Below are 25,810 nucleotides of genomic sequence, written 5' to 3' on the forward strand. Positions count from 1 at the left end.
AAAAAGAGTTGAATTCTATGAAAGAACTGGGTGTGTTTTCCATCACCAAACTGCCAGAAGGTACCAAGGCAGTAAGTTGTAGGTGGGTGTACAGGATAAAGACAACAGCGATGGGGAAACCAGAGTACAAAGCAAGGCTTGTAGCTCGAGGTTTTACGCAAAGAAAGGGGTTGCATTATTCCGAAGTCTATGCACCCACTTCAAGGAGTGAAACCCTACGGGCACTATTAGCAGTTGCTGCTCAGAAAGGGTTCAAAGTGAATCAATTTGATGTCTCTACAGCTTATCTTCATTCAGACTTGGCTGAAGAGCTCTATATGGAGCTACCGCCAGGATTGAAAGTTGGTAAATCAAATCAGGTATGGAAACTACATAAATCTATTTATGGACTCAAGCAATCTGCTCATAATTGGAATGAGTGTTTGAATGACGTTTTGGTAGGCATTGGTTTTAGCAGGAGCAAGGCTGACAATTGCTTATATTTCAGAGGTTCAGGAGATGCTCAAGAATCTTTGCTTGTTTATGTAGATGACCTGATTTATACTTCAAAGACACAAGAACAAGTAAAAAAACTAGCCAAAGAGTTAAATAAACACTTCAAAGTTAAGAATCTTGGTGATGTGAAGGTCTATCTTGGTGTTCAGATAGATAGGACCAAAAATGGCAGTTTTCTACTGAATCAAAAAGGCAAGATATTGCAAATGTTGAAAAAAATTGGCATGACGGAGTGTGCAGGTGTTAGAACACCAATGGAAATGGGTTTTGTAAAAGACAATGAGTTCAAGGATAGTGCTGAATTCAAGCGTGCTGAAATCTTTCAGTCAGCACTGGGAAGCTTACTTCATTTTTCGCAATGGAGTAGACCAGATATTGCTTACGCTGTTAACTTACTCAGCAGAGAAGCTTCAAAACCTAGTGTAAATGCATGGAAAGGAATTCAAAGAGCGTTAAGATATTTACAATACACCAAAGAGTTTTGCCTTGAATTATCTTCTGAAGGACAAGCACAGATTACTTGTTGGGCAGATAGTGATTGGGCAAATTTAAAAGATAGAAAATCAGTGTCTGGCTGTGTAATAAAATTTGGTAACTCTCTGATTGGGTGGAGATCCAAGAAACAGAACCTGATTGCTTTGTCGTCAACAGAAGCTGAGTTCTGTGCCTTATCTGAGTTATGTAGAGATCTAGAATTTTACAAGTGCTTGGCACAAGAGATGTATGAAAAGGCCATCACTCCAATCACTGTATGGGGTGATAATCAACCGTGTCTTAAGTTAGCACAAAATGGGCAGTTTAAAGGTCGTACAAAACATTTGGATATCCGCTTTCAAAATGTTTGTCAAACGGTAAAAGCAGGAATTGTTAAATTAAATTACTGTCCCAGTCATGAAAATCAAGCTGATGGTTTTACGAAACCGCTTGGGTTTCAGCGGCATGAAAACTTTTGTGAAGAAATGGGTCTGAAGTAATTTTGTTTTTGTATTGCCAGCGAGAGGGGGTGTTAAGGTGTGAAACCTAAGACGCTGGCAAGTTAGCAATGTCATGTGACTTTAAGTAGTCAAGCTTGTTAAGTTGTTAAGTTGCTCAGTATATAAAGAGTGTTTGTTTTCTCTGCCTGTGAGGTGTGAAGCAAAAATGTCTGAAAGCTCCGGAGGTGTTTCTGTTATCTTTCTGCAATAAACCTGTCTTTGGAAAGACAGGCTTCCCTGTGTCGTTATTTCTTTGCTGCTGAGACTTTGAAGCTTGTACTGCAACAAGAATCTCTGCACTGGACTTAATTAATGCTCTGCAAAGAGAACTGTTGCTGGTGGCGCAGCGGAAGCGTTTACTGGACCAGTACACAGACTCTCTTAGGGAACAGGCCAGTTCTGAAATCCTGCCTGAGGATGAGGCAGTCGTGATTTCGCTGGTGAAAGCGGAGCTTGCTGCAGAAAGCATCTTTGGAGCACTGGCCGGCAGAAAGAGTGAGTAAGCTTATATCCCAAGGAAAGATGGTGCAGGCTCAAGAGGCTTTCACCTTGCCCTTTGGGAAGCTGACTGGTCCCAATTGGGATGAAGTACTGGCTGTTGGGAGAACAGCTCTGGACTTGCATGCAAACCCCACCACCTCAGGCTAGTGAGAAAGTTTCTGAGGCAGACGTGGTGGCAGCTCTGGGAAGGAAGCAGAGTGTGCTGGGCATGCTGAGAGCAAGTGTGGACGCTTTGCTGTTGCCTCACCTTGAGGAGATCAAGGAGGCCCTGGTCGCTTGGCAGGCACTGCAGAGGGCGTGTGAAGCCACAGTAGGAGCCAAAGACCGAGAGGGGGCCGTGAACCCAGTGGGGGCTGAAAACAACGTTCCTGGAAGCTGTTTTTATGCTTCGACACATCTGTGTGATGGACAGGGAGAGAGGCAGAGAGCTGAGAGGAAAGCGGTCGCAGGCTGTTCCTCGGGAAGCTGTGCACCCAGGAGTGGGGGTGCAGGCAGCAGCTGTGAGAGTTCTGTGAAAGCATTTGCCTCCCAAAGATGTTTTCGATGTGGGTCACATGGCCATCTCATCAGAGACTGCCCTGTAGAGGCCCAGGAGCCCAGGGACGGCCGGTAAGGAATTCAGGGAAAGCAGATAAGAGATGGTTCTCAGGCGCAGAAGCGTGGGAAAGCCTCCAAGGGTCCTGGCCGTGGTGAAAGCAAAGAGAAAACATCTCTGTTCCACCTGGCTGCTTCCATGGCAACGTTACAGGAACCCAAACAAGTAGCCAGCCTCTCTTTTATCGTCGATACGGGAGTGACCACCAAAGAGGAATTCAAACAAATAGCCAGCACGTGTAGACACAAAGTCAGAAAAGCTAAAGCACAGAATGAACTCAGGCTTGCTAGAGAGGTTAAAAGCAACAAAAAAGGCTTTTATGGGTATGTTCGTAGCAAAAGGAAGAACAAAGAAACAGTGGGGTCACTCAGAGGAGAAGATGGTGAAATGCAAACAGGGGACACAGAAAGGGCTGAACTCCTCAATGCCTTCTTTGCCTCAGTCTTCTCCGATAAAGAAAACAATGCCCGACCTGAAGAATTTGGAGCAAATGATTCAGCAGAGGAAACACAGCCCAGAATAACTAAGGAGATAGTACAAGAATACTTGGCTAGTCTAGATGTATTCAAGTCTCCAGGGCCAGATGAACTGCATCCAAGAGTATTAAAAGAACTGGCAGATGTGATTTCAGAACCACTGGCAGTCATCTTTGAGAATTCCTGGAGAACAGGTGAAGTCCCGGCAGACTGGAGGAGGGCAAATGTTGTCCCTATTTTCAAAAAGGGGAAAAGAGAGGACCCAAATAATTACCGCCCAGTCAGTCTGACATCAATACCAGGGAAGATTCTGGAGCAGATCATTAAGCAAACAGTCTGTGAGCACCTAGAAAGGAATGCTGTGATCACCAATAGTCAGCATGGATTTCTGAAAAATAAGTCATGTCAGACGAACCTGATCTCGTTTTTTGACAGAACTACAAGCCTGGTAGATGAAGGGAACGCAGTGGATGTAGCCTACCTTGATTTCAGCAAGGCATTTGACAAGGTGCCCCATGATATTCTTGTAAAGAAGCTGGTAAAATGCGGTCTTGACTATGCTACCACTCAGTGGATTTGTAACTGGCTGACTGAACGAACCCAAAGGGTGCTCATCAATGGTTCCTCTTCATCCTGGAGAAGAGTGACTAGTGGGGTGCCACAGGGTTCTGTCTTGGGCCCGGTCTTATTCAACATCTTTATCAACGACTTGGATGATGGACTCAAGTGCATCCTGATCAAATTTGCAGATGACACCAAACTGGGAGGGGTGGCTAACACCCCAGAGGATAGGATCACACTTCAAAACGACCTTGACAGATTAGAGAACTGGGCCAAAACAAACAAGATGAATTTTAACAGGGAGAAATGTAAAGTATTGCACTTGGGCAAAAAAAAATGAGAGGCACAAATACAAGATGGGTGACACCTGGCTTGAGAGCAGTACATGTGAAAAGGATCTAGGAGTCTTGGTTGACCACAAACTTGACATGAGCCAACAGTGTGACGCGGCAGCTAAAAAAGCCAATGCAATTCTGGGCTGCATCAATAGGAGTATAGCATCTAGATCAAGGGAAGTAATAGTGCCACTGTATTCTGCTCTGGTCAGACCTCACCTGGAGTACTGTGTCCAGTTCTGGGCACCACAGTTCAAGAAGGACACTGACAAACTGGAACGTGTCCAGAGGAGGGCAACCAAAATGGTCAAAGGCCTGGAAACGATGCCTTATGAGGAACGGCTAAGGGAGCTGGGCATGTTTAGCCTGGAGAAGAGGAGGTTAAGGGGTGATATGATAGCCATGTTCAAATATATAAAAGGATGTCACATAGAGGAGGGAGAAAGGTTGTTTTCTGCTGCTCCAGAGAAGCGGACACGGAGCAATGGATCCAAACTACAAGAAAGAAGATTCCACCTAAACATTAGGAAGAACTTCCTAACAGTAAGAGCTGTTCGACAGTGGAATTTGCTGCCAAGGAGTGTGGTGGAGTCTCCTTCTTTGGAGGTCTTTAAGCAGAGGCTTGACAACCATATGTCAGGAGTGCTCTGATGGTGTTTCCTGCTTGGCAGGGGGTTGGACTCGATGGCCCTTGTGGTCTCTTCCAACTCTATGATTCTATGATTCTATGATTCTAGTGCCACCAGCTGGGCTTCTTCAGAACTGCAAGACTGTGCAAAGTGGAAGATTTGTGTTGCTGGCAGATGGAAGCAAGAGACCTTTGACTCAGTCTGGCACTTTCTATTGTTCGTTCCTAGACCATGAGATCCAGGCTTTTGTGGTTCCAGAAATTGCCAACTGCCTTTTATCTGTGTCTGCTCAAGTAGCTGATGGTTTCTGTGTAAAGTTTGCAAATAACATGTGTTCTTTTTCCAGGGGTGGGAGACAACTGTTCAGTGTTGAATGCAAGACTAGGCTGTTTGTGGTTGAGATGCCTATTGCTGGTGATGACCCCCCTGAGGTAACACAGGTGCAGTGCGCAAACGTGCCACCACATGATGGCTGTTCCCATCTATGGCACCGAAGGTTCTCTCATACGAATTGTCAAGAAGGCCCCAGAGTGTGCAGAGGGGTGCAAATTGAAGGGGTGTGATAAGTTCTTAGATTGCAGGGCCTGTAAGAAATCCAAGGTAACAACATGCTCATATCCCAGGTCCAGCCAAAAGACTAGCAAGCCTTTTGAGCTAGTCCATGCAGATTTGTGTGGGCCCATGCCAGTGGCATCTCTGGGTGGGTCTAAACATGTTTTGCTGCTTTTGGATGATTTTTCGAAAAACTCTTGGGTTTTTACTATAAAACACAAGGGGGAAGCTGCTGCATTAATTAAAGATTGGATCACAGCGGTAGAGTTGAAATATTCTACCAAATTGGTTAGCTTTCAGAGTGATAGAGGGGCGGAGTTTACTGGGTCTGCGCTGCAGAATTTCTTCCGCCAGAAGGGAATAAGTCATAGGCTGACAACACCACACAGTCCTCAACAGAATGGTGTTGCTGAACGTAAGAACAGAACACTGCAAGAGGCTGTGGCTGCCATGCTGTTTGACGCAGGACTCCCACAACACTTTTGGGCTGACACGCCCTATTTCCTGCTGCATGGTAAGAAGCCCAAAGTGCATTTCTTGCGTGTTTTTGGCTGTGAGGCTTGGGTCCTCATTCCAAAGGCCAAACGCAGGAAGGGTGAACCAAGGTCCAGGAAGATGATCTTTGTGGGATACGAACCTGGGTCCAAAGCTTGGCGGTTCGCATATTCCTATGGCAACCAGTCCTGGCTGCTTATAAGAAACAGTGCTGAGTTCTGTGAGCAAAGTGGGTGGACACGCATACATGGTAACCCTGATGTTCTTTCAGAGCAGTTTCTTGACTCAGATGAGGAGGAAGAGGAGGGAACTGAACCTGATTCTGAGGAACAGAGTCCGGAGCAACAGAGTCCAGAGCAGGAGCGGCTCAGAACCCCTCCAAGGGGGCGGCCCAGAACCCCTCCACAGGCCAGTGTCAAGTCTGAGCCAAAGAGTGAGCCATCCTCGCCCGCAGGTCCAGCTGTAAGGTTCAAAAGACGCAGCAGTTCAGAGGGGGAGTTCTCTGACACTGGGGATGGTCTCGCTGGCCCTAGTGGGTCAGAGGGGGTACCAGAGTTTAAGCTGAGGAGATCAGCGAGAACCACTAAGGGGAAGCCACCTGACAGGTTTGAAGCCACAAGTGTGGGGGTTGGTGTGGCTAGGTGTGAACCTGAAACCTTTGAGGATGTTCAGAAGCTGCCTCAGGAAGAAGCCAGCAAATGGCATGAGGCAATGCAGAAGGAGATGAGCTCAATGGAGTCTCTAGGTGTGTTCTCCCTCACAACGTTGCCGGCTGGCAAACAGGCTGTGAGCAGCAGGTGGGTTTATCGCCTTAGTGTGTGGACTTTTCCTTCCATCTTCTCACACGGAGGCAACCGCTGTTCAGCTCTGCTACTGCCTGAAGACGTTTTGCACAGAGGTTTTGCACAGAGGAAACGTACCGGACAGGCAGATATTCCACAAACGACCTTGCCCGAAAAGCAAGAAAATCACACCAAGCTAATTTAGATGATCTGAGTGTGGCTGGGACGAAGGCAGCCACTACTCCCTGCATCACTATGCACTGCCAAGGCTCCAAAGCGCATCCGGAAAAAGTTCTGGCAAGCTCTGTGCCTCCGGTGCCAGGGATCTGAAGCGTAGCATCTGAAAGGGAGACAACGCATCAGCGATATTGTTAGATGTGCCGGGAATACATTTGGTGGGGGAAAACTATATTAAATTTTAAACACTGTAAAACAAATGCTTTTAAAAGGGAAGACACTCTTGAAGAACGTGAGGATTGCCGGGCCAAGACGTCCACCACCGATCGGTTATCTGACCAAAAACATACTCGGTGGTTCTTAAATTCAGAGGACCAAATATGGACCGCTACCACGATGGGGAAAAACTGAAGGAAAGTTAGGTCGCGTAAGATAGCACTGTCTAACCAGGCTTTGGACCAAGGCTGAGCACACCAACGACCTCTGAAATAGAGGCCAAAGCCGAGAGAGCCTGCAGCATCAGAATGGACTTGAAAGTCTGCCTGAAGGTGTAAGGTGTCCTGCCATAACGTAACACCATTAAAACTATCCAAGAATTGTAACCACATTGCAAGATCAGCTTTAACCTCCCTGGACAGGCGGACACGATGATGCGGGGATCTGAGGCCGGATGAAAGCCTAGCTAAATGGGAGCAAAATGGGTGACCAGGAGCAACCACTCGACAAGCGAAATTCAAATGACCTAACAGAGATTGAATTTGGTGGAGCATGACTTTTCTCAAAGGTAACAGCTGTCTAATCAATACTTTAAGGGCAGATAGCTTGTCCTCTGGCAGCCAAGAAATTTGAAGAGTTGTATCCAAATGAATTCCGAGATAAATCAATTTAGTTGTGGGGCCTTCCGTCTTCCCGGCTGCCAAGGGAAGACCCAGCTCCCCAGCTAACGTAGCAAAAGATTCCAAGAAAAATGTGCAGTCAGAAGTACCCGCAGGGCCAGCCAATAGAAAATCATCTAAAAAATGAGTAACCCCCAACAAGCCAGACCGAAAACGCAAAGCCCTATCAATAAAAGTACTAAAAGCTTTGAAGGCTGCACGGGCTACAGAGCAGCCCATTGGCATTGACTTATCAATGTAATAAGCCCCCTCGAACCGAAAACCTAACCATCTAAAATTGTGAGGGTGGATTGGTAGGAGGCAAAACGCTGATTCCACATCGCATTTTGCCAGCAACGCTCCCTTACCCAAACGCCTAATCATTTTGACTAGTTGATCAAATCATGCATACCTTAAGGAACATAGTTGCTTGGGAATGGCATCATTGATGGAAGTTCTTTTGGGGAAAGAAAGATTATGAATGAGGCAGTATTCACCAGGGACTTTCTTTGGGACTACCCCTAGGGGGGACAAATGTAAACCAGGAATAGGTGGGACCTCAAAGGGGCCCGCCATTCTCCCTAGTGAAAGCTCCTTCAAAACCTTCTTCCTGGCAACTTCTGGCTGTTCCCTAACCGACTTTTGATTTACTGGATTATCTGACCAAGGAACAAAAGAAACTGGGATCCTAAAACCCTCAGAAAACCCCTCCCACAGGTAAGTTGCGATGCGTCTATTAGGATAAAGGTCTAAAAGAATTTTCAAATTATGAAGCCGAATGGGTGTGTATGCTAAACCAAGGGACTTATTGCCTTCTGGCGCTGGCATTTTGAGGGATGAGTCCTCCCCTGGAGGACTGAGGCGCCCCACTTCCTCTACAAAAGGGCTGCCAACCTTTGAAGCAAGACACTGTCGGATGGGAGCCTGAACATTTCTCACAAGCATGTAAATAGCCGCAGGAAGGCCTCTGGCACAATCCTTTGGAGTAATACCAACATATTCTCTTCCTTGAGTCTTTTTTAACCTCCCACTTAGCGACTTTCGCCAGATCCTGAGGTTTTTTCTCAAATGAAGTAGCGACGTAAGTCGTCCAAATATCCAAATCTCTGTGATCCCAGCGGGCACTGGGAACCTTAGCCGCCCTACGCCTGAACATCTCGTTGTAAGCAATTGCTGCCATCTCACCAGCCATGCTGAATGCCTTCCTGACGTGTGATTGATAAATGAAAAGATGCAACGTTCTCTTAGGATACGAAGCAGAAATGATGCTTCCAAAAATGTGGAAGCCATCCAAACAATTCTCAAAATTGCGTTCCACCTTTTGGGACTTAAATCTATGTCTATCGAAACCTTTCAACTTATCAAATTTATTGGAACATTCACTGGGAGGAATCAGAGCGAAAATATTGACAAAAAAACCATTCAATATTCTAGAACGAAATTTTAATATTCTGAATTATACTCTCTTGTTTTGGATTTTTCAACAGTTCTTTTTCCTTCTCCCTTATCTGTTTATTTATTTCCATAGTATCATTTGCTTTATCCTTCCTTATTCTTGCCATTTGTTGTATTCCAATTCCTCTCATACAGGCTTTACTGGTATCCCATGTCTCTCATTAATTTCGAAAAATTCCTTCAACAATTCCCTCATTTTATTCACCTTTTGCTCATCTCTCCAAACCTCATCATTCATCCTCCACCTCCCTCTCGTATGTTTTTTAAATCTTATGTGTATCGTAACTGGATTATGGTCTGAGAGAGATTTATTCAGAATCTCTGCTTTTACCAAGCTCAGTGTCAATTTTTTCGAGGCCCAAATTGTGTCTATTCTCCCTCCCGATTTTTTATCTTGGGAAAAATAGGTAATATCCTTTTCAGTGGGATGCTTCAATCTCCAGGTATCAAATAAATTAAGATTATCAGTCAACTGGAAGAACGATAATAGTAGTCTGCCTGAGTTTGATTTTTCCCCTTTCTCGGTTCTATCCATTTCAATAGATATAACTCCATTCATATCTCCCATCATAATTATCTTTCCATTCTCGAATTCCCAAAGCTTCTATTCCAATTTTCTGTAAAATTCGGATTTATTATTATTTGGAACATACACTCCTACCACTATTATCTTTTCTTGATTTATTTGTATTTTTACTCCTACTATTCTACCTTCCTCATCTTGAAATATTAGTTGTGGACTTAACGTTGGTTTTACATAAATTACCACCCCTCTTTTCTTTTCCGCTCCTGCGGCTATAAACTCCAGACCCAAGTTCTTGTTTTTCAGTACCCGTATATGATCTTTAGATACATGGGTCTCTTGTAGACATATTATATCCCATTTTCCTTTCTTTAAGGTACATTCTACTTTGTTCCTTTTCAGTTTACTGTTCAAACCATTAATATTCCAGGAAATACACTTAAAGGCCATACAGTTTTATTAAATTTATATGAACTACTTTAAAATCAGGAGTAGTTGGTAAAGAAAAGGAAAGCAATAATAATAATATAAGGGCACGAAAGGTAGAAGTCGTTATAATAATTCTAGCTTTATCTTGTTTCTTCTCGCTCTTGGAGCCTTTCTCCTCCCAGCTCCTCCCAGTACTTTTTCCATAAAATTCTAGTTCCCTCCACAGATCTAAGGGTTCTTCTTCTCTCTTTATATGTAAAGGTAAGTCCTTCGGGAAATTCCCACCTAAACAGAATTTTATTCTTCTTCAGCGCTGTCGTTAAGAATCTGTAATTATCTCTCCTCTTCAACAACCTGGTCGGGATCTCCTTCATAATCTCAATTACTTTGCCCTGAGTAGCCTCGAGTTCAGAAATACTAAACAATCTCCCAGTCCCTTTTTGTTTCTTGACTTGTTCACCTTAATCCTAAATATTTTTTCAATGTCCAAAAATAATTCCTATTCCTCGACCCCTAACCAATCCTCCAGTTTTTTCAATAGTTTTGTTGAAATTTCTTCCTCCTGGTTCTCTTTAACTCCTTGGAAGTGCAACAACATCTCCTTTTGCTCCATCTCAAGGACAGCAATTGCATCCAGGGTCTCTTCCTGAACCTTCCTCAGTTCCCAAGTTTCCTCTTTGTTTTTCTCTTGGAGTTTCCTTGAATCTCTTTGATCTGCCTGAATTTTTTTCATGGCTTCCTCTTGCTTTAATGACTTATTCTTTATCTCCTGCACCATCTTGTCTAGCTCTTTTTTCTTTGTTGTTAGTTGGTTCACTTGATTAGAAAGGTCCATTCTGGGCAACAATTTTTTACTTTTTGAATGTTGTCTAGATTTCTGCAAATGATTTAGGGTATTTTTGCACTGCTGAATCAGGAAATGGCATCCGTTTCTCTCCATCAGGTCAGGTTTTTGTGCTATGTTGATTTGAAAAAAATCAGATCTTGTGACAAAATTGATTACATTTTTGTGGCATTATCAGCTGATTTTTGTCAACACATTGTTGGAAAACTTGCCCCCTCGGGAGAGGCTGGCCCCTCTCCCCGGCTCCCGGGGCTTGTTTACCGGTGATCTACCCTGGCTGGCTCCTCGCAGTCCAAGGAGATCTTGATAGGCGACATCTCCCTGCGTGGAAGATGCACACCCCCTTTGCTCCTGCAAAGCAGCAGGAAAAAGAAGATAGTCAGAAAGTCTTTTACATCTACAGTTTATTTCTGACTTTACATCTGTACAAAAAACATGTCCGTTCACTCAGTCTCCACCGAGCAACTGCAAAAGACTTCCTTCACAAGAACAACAGGAAGGTCTCATATGACACAAAGAACAAAGCCCTGTGAATTCCCTGGAGCTTCCGGTCTCACGGTCAGCTCCCCCATGTGATGTAAACATCGAGCTGCTTGTTTGCAGCTGCGTAGGACTCATATCCCAACATACTCCCCCATATGATTCGACGTTAGCTGAGAACAAAGCTTTATCCAGAGAAGAAAACAAACAGTTGTTATACACGTAACAATCCCCTGTTGTTTCAGTTCCACCTTTGGAACTACCCTCCACTGGTTCCACCAGTGTAACTCTCTGGTTGTCTGTTTTCCAAGGAATGAGCGCTTCTGCATTACCTCGGCTAGGGAAGTTAGTATTACGCTTAGCAACTCCTAGTTGTGTCTTTGTCTCTGACTTAGACACACCTTTAACTTGGTTTGAGTTGTTAACAATAGTAACACATGCAACAGCTGAGGAAGCAAACTCTTGAGAGTACCTTTTGAGTGGTATGCCCTTTGTGACTCTCTCAGACCTGCGAATGAGGTGCAGATCATCCTTGCTGACTGGTTCGTCCTCTGGACTTTTGGGAGAACCACGCCCAACAGTAAACAGTGGTTCAGTCAATTCTAGTTCAGCCTTAACCTGTGGAGGACTAGACATTGTGTGTGAACCTCTCTCAATGACTGTGTCAGCAGAACTCTCTGAGCTCTCTGTGTCACTCTCAGTATCAGAATATTCATCTGCATTGTCATCAGTGGGACAAATGTGGAGAACCTCTCTCTCCTGTTTCAGAGTGCTCTCTAGAAACTTTGTGAGAATCACCTGACCAGATTCAGACAAAATTACTCTGTAGAACCCCTTTTCATAACCCACAAAAATGCCTTTGGCATTTTTAACCCCTTGTGGAGTTTCTGTATTGACGTGAGATCCAAAAAACTTAAAGTGTTTTACCGAAGGTTTCCTGTGGAACAGCTTCTCAAAAGGAGAACTTTCCATACCTTTTGGAACCTTTCTCACCCAAGCGTAACAAAAAGAGGATAAAGATTCAGCCCAGAACTCATGTGGCAAATGTGAACTCAGCAATTGTGCTTTCATGCCATTTTGCAACTCTTTGTTCACCTTAACACACACACTCTTGTTCCATGAAGCTTCAGATACAGCAATCTTATGCTCTATCCCTTGTTTCTCCAGGAAATCTTGAAAATCCTGTGAAAGAAAAATTGGCTTTTCATCTGTGAAAAGATAATCAATATTAGCATTATGAACAGTCTTAACCTTATGACAAAACTCTTTAAACCTTGCTAAGGTTTCCTTGGGTGATTGCAATACGTATATCCATACATATTGAGAATAGTGATCAACAAACACAAGATAGTGTTTTGCATTGCCTCTAGATGGTGCTAGAGGACCAATTACATCAGCATACACTCGCTGAAAAACACTGTTAATCTTTGTTGTCTTTCTTCCCATGACTTCTTTCGATACACCTGGAAGAGAAAACATCTTAGTATAACATGCTTTAGACACTCTGTAATCAGACTTATCAAAAGTCAATAGATATAGTCCATCTTTCTCTCTGGCAGAAAGATACAGCTCTCCGTCTTTAAAGGTTTTGCAACCCTGCTTATCATAGGACAACACCAGTCCTTTCTTTGTCATCTGAGAAACGCTCAGCAGATTGAACTTTAAATCAGGAACAAAATAAACATTATTTATAGTCAAGTTCAGACTTTCTAAGTAAACAGTTCCAATTCCGGTAGCTTCCATCTCCTGCCCGTTGGCCTGTTTCACAGTGAAGCGTTGCTTCTCAAACATAGAAAACAACTCCTTGCATGAGGATAAATGCTGTGTGGCCCCAGTGTCTATAATAAATGCATTCTCAATCGATGATGAGGCTATTGGCGACATCAAAGCCTTTGCGGGTCTTGCCTGAGACTTGGCACGACCCTTGCCTGAATCCTCTGGCTTTGCAGAGCCCCCCTTGGCTCCTTTTGACTGACGTGGCTTTTTACAGTTCTTCTGAACATGCTTCTGAACATGCCCAGGCTGGCCACAATTGTAACAATGAACAACGTTCAAAGCTACAGCTTGCTCCTCTGTAGCAACAACAGTGGGGGCGCTTGAACTCTGAGCTTCACCCCCCCATCAGCAACAGCTATTGCAGCAAGGCGGTCTCTCTCATTCAGAACCACGGAACAAATTCTCTCCACCGTCAGATCCCTGGCAGGTAGAGAACCAAGTTGACTTGCAACAGTTTTGTAAGTCTGGTTCAAGCTGTTAATAATCATAAAACAGAATATTTCTTCCTGAAGAGGAAAATTTCTTTGCGCCATCTGCTGGCGTAGAAATTACATCTCTGTCAAATGCACCTGCACATCCCCATCAGGCTTCAGTCTCATATTTGTGAGTTTCTCAAAATGCAGCAGCGCAGTGCCTGCGGCATCTCTCTGATGAATTTGCTGTAGCGTAAGCCAAATTTCGCGTGCGAAGTCTAAATCCGCAATATGCACAAGTTGATCGTCAGAAACAGATAAGATGATAGACGACCTGGCTTTCACATTCTGTTCAGTCCAAGCCCTTGTGGGTGCTGCTGGGATGGGATTTTCAATCACCCCAAATATTCTCTGTCTCTGAAGTAGGGCTTTCATTTTCAAAGACCATGAGGAATAATTCTGATTAGTTAGGGGGTGGATAAGGCAAACCTGCCCCTTGCTTGGCATCCATCTTGATTCCAAGTTTCAGCTTTCAGCTACAAGCTGAAAAATCCAACAATCTGCCAGCTGTTTACAAACTGCAAGCCCTTGCCAGCAAGCTTCCGCTTGGAAAATCCCTTCCAATAGCCTGTGAGCAGCAAGCTACACTGAAAATTCCAACAGCTATTTTCAGCCTCTGAGCCACTGTTCAGCTCTGGCTTGCCTCCCTCCTGCCATTGATGCTTTATGAGCCCATAAATCAGCCCAAAAGTACTCACGATTCGTTGCCAGGCGACGGCAGTTTTATCAGCGGTACACCATAATCATCACAATTATAACAAATAAAGGCTTGACATATCTCGCTTTGCATGTCATGAGTCTATCTCATATATTAGTTTCACCTTTTCAGTTGAATTACTGAAATAAATGAACTTTTCCATGATATTCTAATTTTCCGAGTTTCACCTGTATCTTGCTTGGCTGAGTAGTTCTTAAATCACTGGGTAACAATTTTTTCCTTTTTGAATGTTGTCTAGATTTCTACAACTGATTTAGGGTATTTTTGCACTGCTGAATCAGGAAATGGCATCCGTTTCTCTCCATCAGGTCAGGTTTACTGTAAACTGAATGGTGGGCATTGATAAAGGTAAGTACACGTAAATTGCATGTTGCTTCACCATTTTTCAAACTTCAGGGCTTGAACTTCCGTTTCTTGGAACTCCTGGAATGCTCAGCGGCAGGGAGGTCTCTCTTCAGAGTCCAACAGTAGTCAGCCATCATGACTGCGTCCCAGCAACCCTGATACCTGGTCTCCATCTCTTTCTTTTTTAAAAAATAATTTTTATTAAATTTCCATTTACCAAATCAAACATATAATACCAATTAATCCAAATTATAACAATACAAATCATAAAATCCAAATATTTTCCAAATTATAAATTTTTGTGGGGGGTACCCATGCTTCAAGATCGGTAGGAGTCCAATCATCTATATTTCTGCTGCTTTGGCATTACAATGATGTTCCCAGTCCCATCTTCTCATCTCTTTGTCGTTACTCATTTTCCTTTTTGGTCACCTCCGAGTTTTCTCCGCAAGTGGATTGAAAGAAACAGTCTTGTTTATATTTCTGTGTGGACTTTGCAATGCTCTCTCGTATATCACTCACATAAATCCGTTATGCTCTCTCGTATATCACTCACATAAATCCAGGAATTCCGTTCGAGCAGTCATCGCCATCTTGTTCCATTCCGATGAAATACAGTCTAGATGTCCACTCATTAACTTTCCCAGACCCGCTGCATCGTTAATTAGTCTCTTCAGGAGGGTTCTTGCCCTTTCAAATTTACGATCCCATCCTGATAACAGATCGGGGCTCGCCCTCCCTAAGACCATTTATCATGCAACGAAGGTCTGCCTGTCCAAGTCGGATCTCATTTCTTACTGCGTCACAAAGAGAGCCTCTCTTCTTTCCAAATCTTTCACAGAATAAAACCTTTAATTCATATTATTTCCCCCCCCCCACAGTTTATTTTTAGTCCCACTTGCAATTGGTCGTTATGGCGGTTCTTCTAAGGGGGAGGGTTGTTAGGTAAATCATGTTAAAAAAGTAGAAAGTCCGCCCCCCCTTTCCGTTCCGTTCCACATACCAATATGTCTGCGATTCTTTGATGTTATCTCTGTTCCTTCCATCCAATCTTCATCATCTCAGTGGTGGAATTATTTAGCAGATAAAACACTCCTGACCTCGCTTGAAGCATGTGCGTTTACTTCTCCAATTTTTTAAACTCTTAAGCAACGCAACCAGTTTCGCTCTTGGAAGCAGCGTCGGAGAGTTCCAGAGCCTGCCTGAGGGCTTTCCGCCCAGTGCCTCTCACCCCCTCCTTCTTCCAAACTCGGGGGTGATTTATGGCAACCACGGGCGAGGCAGCATCTTCCCAAACCCCTGGGAAGACGAGGGAGACTGATTTACTCCCCATAATCAGCCTCTAGTTACCTCGTGCAGGCTGGGTAGATGGTATTGTCGGCCACCTTCCAAGGCGCCCCTAGCGCCCCCCCCCCCCGGTCTCCATCTCTTTCATGTCCTGATGGAATCTCTCCCTCTGCTCGTCACTCATTGAACCCAGGTTCTAAGGAAACCGGTCCATATGTGAAAAAAGGTAGTGCATCTTGACGCTCATGTTGCAGCCCAGGTTTCTGAAAGCAGTCAGCATGTTGTTGACAAGTTCTGCGTAGTTTCTGGCCTTATTGTTGCCAAGAAAGTTCTTCACTACCAGAACAAATGCCTTCCATGCTTCCAGTTCCACTTCGTTCATTAAGTTTCCAAACTCTGGATCTCTGATGAGCTGATGGATCTGAGGACCGTCAAAGATGCCAGCTTTCAACTTCTTCATGCTCAATCCTGGAGAAGCTTGGCACAAGTAAGTGAAGCAGTCACAATCCTTGTCCAGAGCCTTGGTGAACTGCTTGATTAAGCCGAACTTGATGTGCAGCGGTGGGAAGAGTATTCTGTCTCTGTCCACCAGAGGTTCGTTGATGACGTTCCTTTCTTTGCAAGGCACCAATTCCTCCCGCACAGGCCAGTCCTTCTTCGTGTAATGCTGAGCACGGTCCCTACTATCCCACATGCACAGAAAACATGGGTACTTGGTGAAGCCAGACTGTTGTCCCAACAAAAAGTTCACCATCTTCAGGTCAACACAAATAAACCACTTATGCTGATCATAACCAATTTTCTCCAGCACATACTTCACTGCTTCATAGTTCTCCTTTAGTGTACTCAAGTGAGCCAGGGGTATAGAGGCAAACTGGTTGCCGTTGTGTAGCAGAACATATTTCAGTGATCGTTTGCTGCTGTCAATGAACAGTCTCCAATCTTTGGGTTCGTACTGTGGCACTCCAAGCTTGAGCAGAAGCTGCACAATATCTGCACAGTACACCAAGTCCTTCTCTTCCGAGAAAAAACGGAGGTACTCTTGATGCCTGTTGCGGAAGAAGCTGATGCGAGCACTGTCAGAGAGGAGCTTTTCCCCCTTCAATCTGGATGCCAACAGTTCAGCAGAGTCCTTTGACAAGCTGAGGTCGCGAACTAGATCATTCAACTCCTTTTGGGAAAATGGATGTGGAGCATCATCTTCAAGAACCGCTTCTTCTTCTTCATGTCCTTCAACACTGGAGGCATCTTCGTCACTAATGTCAGGAAGTTCTCCGAAGATAGGCACTGGAATATCATCACAATGAGCTACAGGATGACGAGCTGATTGAAGATCAGGATACTTGAGGCTGCTCCGGTTCTTTCTGTTGATCCCGGTCACACCAACAGTGCAGAAGTAGCAGTCAGTGACATGGTTTGTCAGCTCCCTCCAAACCATGGGAATTCCAAAGTTCAGACTCCTCTTGCCATTGGTCCACCCACGTAGAGTCTTGGTGCATGCCTTGCACACCATGTGTGGCGCCCAAGCTTTATCCTGGTCACCAAGTTTAATACCAAAATAAGCATGGTAAGCACGCCTTATGAAACTTGTGCACCAATTTATGGAAGATTTCGAGGTTCTATGACTTCAAACTGATCCCTTTTCGACATAATTACCCAGAACTATCGGACCTGAATACTTCTTGTCATTAAAATAATCATTTCCAATCAAAACAATTATTCAACATGGCATTTTACCCCCACCAACTTCTTCTAAAATGCTCCACACAAGCGTAGATGTGAACAAAAACGTAAAAAAAGACATGTGGCCATAGCTCAAAAACTTGACCTGATTGAGCAAAACCAATGTGATTTTTGGATTCAGCGCATCAGATTCGTCCTAAATCAACTGAAAAAACGCAGACAACAAATTTGTTGCTGACCAGTGTTATCAGGACAAAATGTTTTAAAGGTTGGCAAAGGGATTTTTCTAATTTTATCTGGCAAGGTAAGAAGCCAAGAGTAAGGTTCAAAGTACTGATGGAGCCTAGAGAAAGGGGTGGGTTCCAAGTCCCAAACCTCAAGCTGTATTTTGAGGCTGCATGCATGACATGGCTGAAAGATTGGATGTTACTGACAGACACTGAAATCTTAGACCTGGAGGGCTGGGACAACGTTTTCGGGTGGCATGGCTACCTGGGTCACAATAAAATAAAAGCACATAGAGGATTCACGAATCATTTGGTGAGAAAGGCCCTATTCGAAGTTTGGGAAAGAAATAAAACAATAGTAAGAGCCAAAAATCCCTGGTGGTTATCACCTATAGAGTCATCAGCCTTGCATAGAAGCAATATGAAAGATAGCTGGCTAACATATAGGGAACTCGTAGAAGAGATAAAAGATTGCCCAACAGTAAAGAAATTTGAAGAATTAAAAGAGAGGGGGTGAATTGGTTAGAATATTTCCAATTAAAAACAATATTTGAGAAGAATAATAAGCTTAAGGGGTTTGATAAAAAAATCTTGGTATGGGAGAAAGAAATTTTATATAACAACCAACAGATTCTCTCAAAAATATATAAACTGTTACAAAATGGGAAAATAGAAAAGGAGGAAAAAGGAAACGCTATTAAAAAATGGGAACAAGATCTGGGCCACCCAATTGAATATAATGAATGGGAAGGACTATGGATAAAAAATATAAATTTTACAGCATGTTACCTAATAAGAGAGAACTACTGTATTTTTCGCTCCATAGGGAGCACCGGACCATAGGGCGCACCTAGTTTTTAGGGGGGGAAATAAAGAAAAATAATATTATTCCCCCCCCCCAGCCCCAAAGAGCAAAGAAGCCAAGACAGCCAGCGGGATCCATCCAGCCTGAGCTTCCCCCGACCCCAGCCCCCAGAACAGGTCCGGGAGCGGAGGCAAGGTTGCGCAGCCTTGCCGCCGCTCCCAGAGCTTGCGGGCTGGGGGAGCGCGCCGAAGGTTTGCGGATAGCTGCCTGAAGCCCAGGGAGCGCAGTGGGAGTTGGCACTGTGCTCCCTGGGCTTCAGGCTGCAGGCTGCTATCCGCAAGCCTTCGGAGCCTGGCGGGCACTCCCGCCACGCTCCGAAGGCTTGCGGATAGCTTCCTGAAGCCTGGAGAGCGAGAGGGGTCAGTGCGCACCGACCCCTCTTGCTCCCCAGGCTTCAGCGAATGCCTGCATTCGCTCCATAGGACGCGCACACATTTCCCCTTCATTTTTGGAGGGGGAAAAGTCCAACCTATAGAGCGAAAAATATGGTATATGAAAATGCATCACAGGTGGTACCTGGCACCAGAAAGGCTTGCAAAAATGAATAAAACATATAATAATAAGTGCTGGAGATGCAAGATACAAAAAGGAACCTTCTACCATATGTGGTGGACATGCCCCGAAATTGGGAAATTTTGGAGCATGATCCACGAAGAAATAAAGAAAATATTAAGAATATCATATAGTAAAAGGCCAGAGGCATTCCTTTTAGGAATTTTAAATGACAATATTCCAAAAGATAAAACTATTTTTTTTCTTATACGCAATGTCTGCAGCAAGAACCCTGATGGCTAAGTACTGGAAAGGGAACCAGTTACCCACTAGGGGAGAGTGGCTATGTAAGCTTTCAGAATACTTAGAATTAGCCAAATTGACAGACATAATAAGACAAAAACCAAAAAGTGAAGTAAAAAAAAGAATGGGAGTGCCTAAATGAGTACCTCAAAAGTCAAGGTTTGAGGACAGAAATCTGTCTGAGTCTGGAATAACCTTGTGAAGTGAAAGGATATGAAAGAGGGATTTATATGTAGATGTTAGGATAGAGATGATAAAGAAAACAAGAAAACAGGAAGACACAATGAGAGATAAAGGAGGTACTGTGTGATTGGTGGAAGTCAATGTCTTCTTGTTGTTGTTTTAGTGTTTATAATATTAACTTGTAAGATATGGATTTGGTTTTTGTTGTTGTTGTTGCTTTCTTTAGTTTTCGAATGTTGATTTTTGTGTGTTGTGTATTGTTATTTTTCGATACCTTTCGTGTTGTTGTTGTTGTGTGGAAAATACTAATAAAATTTATTTTTAAAAATAAAATAAAACAATATTCTAGAACGGATCTTAGAAGACAGATGACAAACGGGAACTATATCCCTAGTGGAATTTGATCATACGGTAACATCCTTGACTAAGGCACCGTCTTTCCACTCCAGGGTTCCGCCAAACTTAGCCTGATGCGAATTTGCGCGGCGGAGCCAAGCCCATTTGGTAAACCTGTCCCTTCACCTAGACCCCAATAAATAATAATAATAATAATAATAATAATAATAATAATAATAATAATAATAATAATTTATTATTTGTACCCCGCCCATCTGGCTGGGCTTCCCCAGCCACTCTGGGCAGCTTCCAAAAAAATATTAAAATCCTCTAATACATCAAACATTAAAAGCTTCCCTAAATAGGGCTGCCTTCAGATGTCTTCTAAAAGTCTGATAGTTGTTGTTCTCTTTGACATCTGGTGGGAGGGTGTTCCACAGGGAGGGTGCCAATACCAAGAAGGCCCTCTGCCTGGTTCCCTGTAACTTGGCTTCTCGCAGTGAGGGAACCGCCAGAAGGCCCTCGGTGCTGGATCTCAGTGTCCGGGCAGAATGATGGGGGTGGAGACGCTCCTTTAGGTATACTGGGCCGAGGCCATTTAGGGCTTTAAAGGTCAGCACCAACACTTTGAATTGTGCTTGGAAACGTACTGGGAGCCAATGTAGGTCTTTTAAGACCGGTGTTATGTGGTCTCGGCGGCCGCTCCCAGTCACCAGTCTAGCTGCCGCGTTCTGGATTAGTTGTAGTTTCCGGGTCACCTTCAAAGGTAGCCCCACATAGAGCGCATTGCAGTAGTCCAAGCGGGAGATAACCAGAGCATGCACCACTCTGGCAAGACAGTCCGCAGGCAGATAGGGTCTCAGCCTGCGTACCAGATGGAGCTGGTAAACAGCTGCCCTGGACACAGATTTAACCTGTGCCTCCATGGACAGCTGCGAGTCCAAAATGACTCCCAGGCTGCGCACCTGGTCCTTCAGGGGCACAGTTACCCCATTCAGGACCAGGGAATCCTCCACACCTGCCCGCCTCCTGTCCCCCCAAAACAGTACTTCTGTCTTGTCAGGATTCAACCTCAATCTGTTAGCCGCCATCCAACCTCCAACTGCCTCCAGGCACTCACACAGGACCTTCACCGCCTTCACTGGTTCTGATTTGAAAGAGAGGTAGAGCTGGGTATCATCCGTATACTGATGAACACCCAGCCCAAACCCCCTGATGATCTCTCCCAGCAGCTTCATATAGATATTAAAAAGCATGGGGGAGAGGACAGAACCCTGAGGCACCCCACAAGTGAGAGCCCAGGCGTCTGAACACTCATCCCCCATCACCACTTTCTGAACACGGCCCAGGAGAAAGGAGCGGAACCACTGTATGACAGTGCCCCCAGCTCCCAGCCCCTCAAGACGGTCCAGAAGGATGTTATGGTCGATGGTATCAAATGCCGCTGAGAGATCCAGCAGAACTAGGAAACAGCTCTCACCTTTGTCCCTAGCCCGCCGGAGATCATCAACCAGTGCGACCAAGGCAGTTTCAGTCCCATGATGAGGCCTGAATCCCGACTGGAAGGGATCCAAATGGTCCGCTTCTTCCAGGCGTGCCTGGAGTTGTTCAGCAACCACTCGCTCAATCACCTTGCCCAAGAATGGAAGATTTGAGACTGGGCGATAGTTGGTCATCGTGGCCGCATCTAAAGATGGTTTTTTAAGAAGCGGTTTAATAACCGCCTCTTTCAGCGGGTCTGGGAAGGCTCCCTCACGGAGGGAAGCATTCACCACTCCACGAAGCCCATCGCCCAGCCCTTCCCGGCTAGCTTTTATGAGCCAGGATGGGCAAGGATCAAGGAGACAGGTGGTTGGTTTCACTCGTCCAAGCAGCCTGTCCACATCCTCAACAGAAGCCTCACTGTCCTCCCCAGAGCTATCAGAAGAAGTACCTGACGCAGAATCACCTTCATGGCTCTTCCTGCACCTTTTACTGGAGCATCAGCAACGACATCTCTTCTTGGGTGAAGGAACCGCTCTAGGAAGAGGTTGGTCATCCTCACCAGAAGAAGCTGTCGCCGTAGCCAAAACCGACGTCACCCCAGACACCTGCAAACTAGGGAGAGAGGAATTTTGCAGATTCGGAAAAGCCCCAGAAGCAGAGCTCCTGGCCCTTGTTGATACCCCAGATGTTGAAGGAGCTTGCTCCTGAGACCCTGGAGGAGCTCCCAGAGCGCTTGAAGCGCACCTCTTCCCACGAGATGAGCGAGGAGGATTCGCACTGGGACCATGTGTCACTAAATGAAATTCATTAAACAGAACCACCGAAGAAGGCAGGTCACCGGCTTCATCACTGGTCTCGGATATTGCAGGAAAGCTGTGACCGGTATCAGGAATAGCCTCAGAGATTGCCTGTAGAGGCTCAGAAGAAACTCCTGGCATGGAACGAAAACGTTGAAAAAGATTATCAAATTGGGTAACAAATTGAGACAAGGCCCTGGGATTACTAGCAAGGCTGGCCATAACAGAACCTAATTGCCCTGAGGCTGTAGTTGCTACCGTTGCAAGGTCCTCCACCAGAGTTGCAGACTGAGACCCATGTCTGCTACCACATTCATTTGCTCGTGAAGAGTGTGCACCAGAAGCCTTCTTTTTAGGCGCCATACTGGAATAAAGCAATTAAAGAATTAGTCACAGGATAAATAAAACAATTGGAACAAACCAGCAGCCACCAGGGTAATAAAGCAGCTTATTTTCACAAAATTAAAGGATTCAAACCTAAACTCAAATGAAAAGGCAATTGAGTCACCAGCTACTGGTTATAACCCCTCAGTGCCACCTATGAAACCTGACAAATTAACAATACTTATAAACTGAGAATAAATTATCTGAATGGATGAATGGCACCCGTGCCCCTAAGCCAAACAACAGAGAATTAACGCACAATTAAATTATGAGGAATTTTTTGCAAGCTCAGCGAATCCCCACTACTGAGCCACCCTATAGCCTGGTTGCTAATAAATTAAAGGGGGGGAATTAAATTTATATCTATACCTATCTATCTACCTACCATATTTTTCGCCCTATAGGACGCACTTTTTCCCCTCCAAAAATGAAGGGGAAATGTGTGTGTGTCCTATGGGGCGAATGCAGGCTTTCGCTGAAGCCTGGAGAGCGAGGGGGGTCGGTGCGCACCGACCCCTCTCGCTCTCCAGGTTTCAGGAAGCTATCCGCTAGCTGTGGGAGACGCAGCTCTCCCACGGCTAGCAGAGACCTTGCCGGCACCCAGAAGCTTGGGGCGCGCTGAGCTCAGCACGCCCCAAGCTTTGGGCTTCGCACAGCGCTCCGCTAGCCGTGGGAGAGCCGTGTGGCTCTCCCAAGGGTAGCGGAGACCTTGCCAGCACCCAGAAGCTTGGGGCGCGCTGAGCTCAGCACGCCCCAAGATTCGGGCTTTGTGCAGCGCTCCGCTAGCCGTGGGAGAGCCGCGCGAAGTTGCGCGGCTCTCCCACGGCTAGCGGATAGCAGCCTGTTCTGGGCGTATGTGACGGGGAAACTGTTGAATCTCTTTCACATATAATGTTCAACTGTCCCCTACATAGCATAGCCAGGGCTAAATTCCTGGGTCCTGCTTTACTGCGCTTGGTTGGCAGGCCTGTTGAGTCACACGCCGCACTGCTTTTGCAGGATACAGATCCTTCTGTAACTCTGCAGGTGGCGAGATTTCTGAATGTGGTTATCTCACACTCAAAAATCACCAAAAAACAACATCAAAACTAATCGGACTGTTATGATGAGAGTGCATGTCGGAGTTCGTCTTCAGTTTTCCTTTTCTGTGATCCATCCCTTGGAGCTCTCCTGGCCCCAAGCTGTCACTTGGCTCTGCTCAATGACCCACCCTTGCATCGTGGTGTTCACCTTCTGTTGTCGGATATATTTGTTTTTATGTCCCTGTGTTTTTATGTCTGTACATATTTTATGGGCTAATAGCCGTAAATAAATTGTAAATTAAATAGCCTGTTCTGGGGGCTGGGGTCGGGGGAAGCTCGGGCTTCCCCAGCCCCAGCCCCGCACCTGGGGGGGAAATAATTTTTTTTTCTTTATTTTTCCCCAAAAAAACTAGGTGCGTCCTATGGGCTGGTGCGTCCTATGGGGCGAAAAATGCAGTATATATCCCACAAAAGGAGAGGAAAATTAAATAAATACAAAACTAAACACCACATCCCAAATGAACCACTAAACAAGTTCGAATTGACTTAAACAATATTCACAGCCAAATAGAAAATTTAAATAATAACAATAATAAATTTTTGCTTGCAATTACCACCAAACGCCACCAGGTGGCACTATAAACTTCATCAACAACAAACCCCTAAATAATTCAAAATAATTAGCACCCTTAAGCACACAAAATGCAGGCACGCAAAAGAACAGAGCCACGCACACCCCAACAGGGCAAACAAAATGGCAGACCACCCTGAGCCAGGTCAGACAAGATGGCTACAGCCCCTCTTGTCACGTGTCCCCAAAATGGAGCCTTCCCGCCAAAACAGGGATGACTCAGGCACTCTCAGTAATGCAGAGGAATAGCACACCAAGCATGCACAAATTTCAATCCTATTCCAGCAACATCCCAGCTCTGCCCTGTAACCAAAATAAAAACCAGCAAGAAAACAGAGAGCCACAGACTTAGTGCACTCCAACGGAGCCCAAAGCAGTCTCCCTCCAAGTAGCCAGGCGCCAGGAGCGCCCGCCCCCCCTACACTGACCACCCCCACCCTAAGCCAGCCACCCCAACCTTGAAAGAATTAAATAAAATACCCCCTTTTCCAAATCCTTCAAGCAGTGTCAGCAAAGCAAAACGCAAGTGGTAGAGAAGGCAAGGAAATAAAACGCACGTAGGGATTTAAAATACAAGGAACACTTCAGGAAGGAGGAGAAAAGAAAAGTGAAAGGGGGGAAGCCACAGCTGAATAGGCAGGCAGAGAAAGCAAGCCTCAAACAGCAAAGAGAGAATTAGGCGTAAAGGACTGGGAGCATTAAAGTTTTGATTGGAAAGATAAAGGTCGGGGCTAACAGCCATTGGGAGAATAGGGGAGGGGGGAGGGAGAAGGGAAAAGGACTGGGAGGGAAGAGAAGAAAGGAGCTAAAAGGAAAGAATTAGAACCCGCAGCAAAGAGAGGCAAAAGGTAAGGAAAATCTCAATTAAAGGAAAATTGTAACAACAGCACCAAACCAAATGACGCAGGAATTGCTACGACTCGAAGGAGATCCAGTAGGTCTCTGTTCAACAGTGCGAAGCAAGTGCCCCTCCTTGCGTCACACTGCCGTTTTTAAAGCCCCTGGGGTCATGCCGCCCACTGGCTATTGGCTAAAATTGCCTGGCGTGATCCGAGGGGAATGGCCAGGACTCCTTGCTCCCCCCCCCATTTTAACCCTGTCAGGTGAGCTCTTGAGTCCCGCGCACAACCAGGACCCTCTGTTATGAGGATCCCATATCTCTGCCACGTATTCTTTGAATGCCCAAATATGGGTTAGATCAGACTTTCTCAACCTCGACCCTCCAGATGTTTTTGGCCTACAGCTCCCATGATCCCTAGCTAGCAGGACCAGTGGTCAGGGATGATGGGAATTGTAGTCCCACAACATCTAGAGGGGCGAGGCTGAGGAAGCCTGGGTTAGATGTGTTAGTTTCTGTTTGCCACTGAGCAGTGCTTTGGAGTCACAAGGTTCTGTTTACATTCCAGAGACATTCCAGGCTGTTGGAAGTCTCACGGGAGACGGATGTGATGTTTACTGGTTTCCTGTTCCTTTGCTCCTTTGTTGTTGAGTTGCTCTCTGCTTTCATAGAGAGAGGATGGATATTTCTTTGCTGTCTGCGTAGTAAGAAATAAAGCATAGTGATGTAGCCATAAATCTCATCACCTCCCTGCGCTGGAAACTCTGCTGAACGGGAATGCGCCTGA

The sequence above is a fragment of the Podarcis filfolensis genome (genome assembly GCF_964270895.1).
Source record: "Podarcis filfolensis genome assembly, chromosome: W".
Lineage (NCBI taxonomy): Eukaryota > Metazoa > Chordata > Lepidosauria > Squamata > Lacertidae > Podarcis > Podarcis filfolensis.